This window comes from Notothenia rossii, assembly GCF_949606895.1.
Source record: "Notothenia rossii genome assembly, chromosome: 2".
NCBI lineage: Eukaryota > Metazoa > Chordata > Actinopteri > Perciformes > Nototheniidae > Notothenia > Notothenia rossii.
Window position 1 is genome coordinate 66,451,938 of NC_136904.1, and position 6,000 is coordinate 66,457,937.

Here is a 6,000-nt window from a genome sequence, read left to right on the forward strand (position 1 = left end):
AGGTCGTTAGGCATCATGCTTGACAGCTGCTCAGAGTGAAGAAGTCTTGGAGCTGGAAGTTCAACACCTGTACAAGAGGTGTACAGTATAACTTCAATTTTCCATAAAACGTCCCAAGTCTTTGTTATAGAACGTTTGTCAATTTGATCATAAATGTGTTAACAGCAATATTATGGTGAAATGCATCATGTTGAAGCTAGCTGGCTCACACTAAAAGGCTTTGGACTTCCAGGGTTTGCTAAGGTGTGTGTGTGTGTGTGTGTGTGTGTGTGTGTGTGTGTGTGTGTGTGTGTGTGTGTGTGTGTGTGTGTGTGTGTGTGTGTGTGTGTGTGTGTGTGTGTGTGTGTGTGTGTGTGTGTGTGTGTGTGTGTGTGTGTGTGTGTGTGTGTGTGTGTGTGTGTGTGTGTGTGTGTGTGTGGGTGGGTGGGTGGGTGGGTGGGTGGGTGTGTGTGGGTGGGGTGCGCAATACAACAGCTTCACATGACGTCAACATCCCAAGATGACAGCTCTGTGGTGACTTCACTTTCACAAGTATAGACATGTCACTAACAACATTCTACATTTATACATACTTTGTATATATACACACAGTGAGACTCCCTTGTGTTGGCAGAATAGCTGTGGACTGTGATAACCCCTGAGCTGCATTTTTTATGAATAACTATCATATTTATGAATATTTCTTGTGACGCTAAATGGTTTGCTAGTACTCAGCTCTAAGGTAAACAGAAAGCAATCTGGCGTTCTTATAACAAGTGAATAAGCCACATTTTTGTGCTCCACTTGGTGCCACATGAACAATACACATAAGTTACATTTAGCATGTGCATTATTACTATTATACAGATGCTGTGTGTCTCTGATGTCATCAGGTGATAATACACAAAATAGGGGAGATAAGACGACACGATAAAGTGCAAACAAGAAAGCAAGGACTACAAGCCAGAAGAGACACAGAGCCACTGTTGCACTCCAGGTCTGGTACAATAGTATCTGAGCCGTCGCACTGACACAGTTTCAGTATTGCATTAAATGAATAATAGAGGAAGAAGGGAGGGTTAAGAGCATTTCCTCTTCGCTAATGTGGAAAGCCAAGAAAGACGCTGAGAAACGAGCACACAAGGCACCAACTGACAGTTAGTTAAACATAAGTTAATGCACACTTTCAGCATTATTTAGATTTATCCAAAATTATCCTCCTAGTAGTACGTGATGGAATGTGTAAATATGTCCCCTTAGAGCTCTTCAAATTTTTTGTGATTAATGAATTAGGTAGTTCATAAGGGGAGGTGGGAAAGCACAGCACAGGCTAATAGGTTTTTAAGCTCTCCTTTTTTCCCAACCTGCCCCACTTCATTACTGCCAGACCCCTCCCCACCCCTCCGTCAAACACACTCCCCAAGACTCTCGCTGAGCACACGCCAGCGGCAGCAACCTTGGGAAGTGTTTTCTCAAGCTCCTGAAGCGCTCCCCTCCTTCTCTACTTCTCCTTAAGCACACGCCGCTGAGTTCTTGCTGACTTAGCAGCCTCTCCTGCCTTGCGAGCTGCACAATAAAAAGTGTAAAAATAAAAAGATGAAGACAGCGTTCAGGGAAACTGTGTCAGGGAAACAGAAAGCCATACCATACTTTCTCCTCTAAGAAACGAGGATGAAATGAAATAGAAGAAACAGGTGATAGAGATGGAGAAATATAAGAATAAATACGTAGGAGTTCACATCAGGGTTCACAGACTTGTTGCCCATATGTTGAAACCTCAGCCTATAACATAAAAACAGCAAATCTATATCTTACATTAGTCCTCTGCTGAGTCCCTGCTTTGCTGTCAGTGATACACCCCAGAAATGTGATTGCATAGATGACAATATTCCCCATGTCTCATCTTATTGAAACAAGTATTATTTGTATACTACCATCAGCCTTTGTAATTGTGTTTGCAATTTGATATGTTGCAATTTCTTGCTGGACCCAAATGTAATTAAATAAACCACCATCTGCACTTTGTAAAATCTATTTATACAATTGCAGAGTATAATTATTTACTCCAAACATTTAATCCATCATAGAAGCTATACCTATTTTTGTTTTTTTAAACCTTCCCAAACGCCACATTATTGTAGTCTTAAAGGGCCCATGTCATGCTTTTCCGGTTATTACCCGTCCCCCTGTGTGTTATGAAGGTTTTTCTGCATGTAAACGGTCTGCAGAGTCACAAACCCTCAAAGTACACCCTGTAGGGAGTAAAACTCTAAAGGCCCAGATACACCGGCCAGTCACCTGAGAAGTCGCCGACGCCGACACCGACTGTTGCGTCGCCGGACTCTCCTGCGTATTTGCCGACTTCGCGCACTGGAACACACCGCAAATCAGAGCCGAGCACGTATGAACTGCGCATGCGTGAGTGGCAATAACTCACCTTACCAGCAGGCGGCGGTAGTGTGTATTCATCATTCAAAGAGGCAACAACCGGAACAACCGGAAGACAGAGAAGAAGAACAGATTCCGTTATATAAACAAACAACAAATAGCGTTTTTCTTTCCATTTTCACTCTCGTCCATTGAAAACATGAACGAACAGGAGCTCTATAAACCGATGAGGTGAAATAGCCGTCCGTGTGTGTTCCATCTTCCATTTTAAATCATTTGTTTACCTCCCTCACTTCCGTTAACGCTTCTCATGCACTGATTCGCTAGCTGAACAGCCAATCAGTGTTATCCCTTTGTCCGACTTCCGGTGGTGTTCCCGACGCCGATTCAACATGTTGAATCGGCAAGAAAAGGCGTCAGGTCGGCAGAAAAGACCCGACGGTGCGGCGCACACCACTCCGAATAGGGCGTGCCCACGCTCATGTTCGGCCCGACTCCCATTTACTGCCGATTTCGGGCCGGTGTATCTGGGCCTTAACACAGAAAAGACCTGTCTATGCTGCCCCAGAACGCCTCATTGGAGATTTCTTTTTTTTCCATTGTTTGCTTCCTGGGTTCTGTGACGTGTGAACACCCAAATCAACAACAAATGACCGGATTGGCCCAAATGGACCAATCCGCGGAGCACCTCACACACCAGGATCCCTTGGCTAACTAACAGGGAGTCCCCATTGACTTGCATAGAGCTCCCTGAACGCTGGTAATAGACGAGTTAGGATCGCGGAGAAATGCACTCACAATGGAAATATGATCAGTAGAAATGGCCATGACATAGGACCGTTTAAGTAAAGTAAAATCTTCTAAAGCATCATAAAGCATGCTGGGGTGGTACATATGCTTAAAGAGGCCCTGTAATGCTTGTTGGAGCTTCCCTGTAGTGTGTTATATAGTTTGTAGTGCATGTAAATGGTGTGCAAAATCAAAAAATCCCTGTGTTCCCTCCAGGGGGAGTCTCTCTCTTTATCACTTTGTCCAAGGCTATACAAACACATCAATGAGCCACATCACTCCAACGTGTGACTCTTTTATTGCTAACAAGAACAAAGACACTTGAGTTAATTTTTGATTGAATCACATATTCACCGTCCTCCTGCTTTAAATACTGTACTTAACTTACCAAATCCAAGGCTAAAAATAGTTGTACTACTTTGAAAAAAACGGAGCTCAGCTGTTAAGGGAATTCATTTTACATAAAAGAGCTTACTGCATATTCTTCACCTGTTCGTAAAGATATATTTATGTATTGGTACCAATGGTCTTTCAGGCTTAGAGCCATACACAGAATGGAAGTATAGTAATGAACTGCATCATTGTGTTGGTCTTTTCATGTTGATAATAAAAGGTATGTGTAGCATATCATAGGTTGTATCCTTTTAAAGTGGTTTTAAATCAAACCAACACATGACTCTACCCAAGACATATTTAAGGCAGTTGAGGTGGCATTTTACGCGCCCTTCTGTCGCATGCATCTACAATATGAGCAGTATCATAAGGTAAGCGTCTGTCCCTGCATCAGCCTCCAGCTGGGGCCAATCTGTCGTTCAGGTGTGGCTCCGTAGTGGTGGCCCCGGCCTTGCCAACAAGCTGAGAGTTCACACACTGAAAAGCACACTGGCACAGCAGCCCATAGTACACAACAGAAACAAAATATCCTTGTGGCAATTCATTATAACCATAACTGAAATGTAACTATATATCTGGAATGACATTTAAATGGAAGCACAATCATTGTTGAGGGTCTGAATAGACAGAGTAACCTTTGCATGGCAGTAAATGAGCAGGGACGGTGATGCAGAAACAATGATGCCGACAGAGTGCAAATAACAACAGGAGAGGGATAGTGACACATATTCTAGAACACAGATGCCACCAACTTAAGCGTTTGCTAGCCAGGGCTGGCAAAATCAAATGCTTCAACCTTGGGCAAATGTTAAAGACCACATTAATTGTATCCCTTTCTTGATCGAGCGACTGTACGACATATTCCAGAGCTGTAAACAGAGTTCACCTGCCCCGGGCGAGTGTTAATGACGAGCCCAGCAAACCATATCAAGAACCATAGAATAACTTGCTGTGATGACAAAACTGCACTGCGGTGTAAACGTTTCATGAACCGAAATGTTTCCCTCATTGAATGAATTTATTTCTGTTGACAGAAACATCTTGTGGCCCTCTGTCATTTAACAGATTAAAGCATTGAAGAATATTTACCCTAACTTTGAGTAGTCGCAACATGAGCCTGTGCAAACGCATGTCTCAGAACTTCTTCCTGGTGAAGCAAATGCTTAATTCAGATAAGTTTATAATAAGTATCTACGTTTGTAATATTGCATTAGCACTCAGATAAGCCCACACATTTCTACTTATTTCTATGTATGTTCAAACTAAAGATTTGGCCTTAAATAAAAACAAACATTGTTGGCTCTGCATGGACCATGTGTGTAAGGCAGGCTTCATGCCACTTAGCTAATCCACTGCTGATACCGATGTCTCTTGGATGGATGAAAATAAAATAAAATGCTCAAATGGGTTGCCTATACTGTACCTGGGTGCCCCTGAGTATTTAGGTGTGGTAAAAATGGAGGAAAGGCCTCATAGTGAATCATGTACCAGTTTTGGGTGATAGTTAGTGGTCAGGGTCACCACTGTATGAACAGAGACTCCTCGCAGTATAAATACTACCATACAAGCATCAAAAGTAGTGTAGCGCACATTATACACATTATTCAGAAATCATTTTATATCAAAGTGAATTTTTATTTTTTATTTTGCCACTTTGTCATCCTTTCTTTATTAGAACACCACATTTGTATTGCTTTTATCTCCCCGAAAAATACTAGTATTTTAAACTTGATCAATCACAGATTATTATTGTGATAAACACGCTTACATTCTTGAATCGATAGACAGCGCTAGCAATAACAGATCATGACTTTACGCCCGTTTTGCACCACACCTGGTTGTGTATGTGTTACATGTTGACCTCTGAGGACATAGCAGTGTGCCAGACATCCACTAATTTATTGAACTAACCCGTAGGGACTTTCCCTGTGCTCCAGAACAATACACAGCCTGGCTACTGCTAGCCACACAAGAAGTGTCGAGCGAGCACCCGACACTGGCTGGATTATGTCTAAATAAAGCCTCGGCAGTGTATGAATCACTGTGTCACTGATCCCCTCCGCTTCCCAGACAACAGGTTTGCCTTCCGCAAGCTGTCACTGGCTTTCCACTCTTTAAAAGAGGAAATAAAAAGAGGCAGAAATGGAGACTGTGAGGGAAAGAGGGGAGTTGACGTTCATCACTCGAGTGCCATGGCTTAGCCTAAGAGGCTTGAATAATCAGTATGTTAAGCTGTCAGGGTGTGCGCTCGCACCTACCACGCTTACAAACTCCTGGCGCTTTTTAATCAAGCAAAAACGCTGAGAGGCAGCGGCGAGTGCCAAGAGCCCGGGCTAAGAGATGAGCTTTAGAATATCTGTTACACTTTCTCCTGACATCACCAGACGTGCATTTCCACTGTAAGCTGCAGACAAGTCTGTTTTCTTTTTTCTTTAAAGAGGACACAGTGAA

The 6,000-nt window shown here is 42.9% G+C and overlaps 1 protein-coding gene and 1 long non-coding RNA gene across 9 annotated transcripts in view; one reads left to right on the top strand and one right to left on the bottom strand.

Moving 5' to 3' along the window:
• Positions 1-6,000, bottom strand: part of LOC307028252 (poly(rC)-binding protein 3) — a 110,703-nt gene that overhangs the window by 94,761 nt on the left and 9,942 nt on the right. The window contains exon 1 of one of the 8 annotated variants that reach the window (XM_079663109.1): positions 2,417-5,930. The exons of the other annotated variants lie outside the window; for them this stretch is intronic. The gene's annotated coding sequence lies outside the window, so the exon portion shown is untranslated. Of the gene's footprint in view, positions 1-2,416; positions 5,931-6,000 lie in introns of those variants that run through there. 8 annotated transcript variants of the gene reach the window in all.
• Positions 1-6,000, top strand: part of LOC307028254 — a 157,205-nt gene that overhangs the window by 69,882 nt on the left and 81,323 nt on the right. The gene's annotated exons all lie outside the window — the stretch shown is intronic.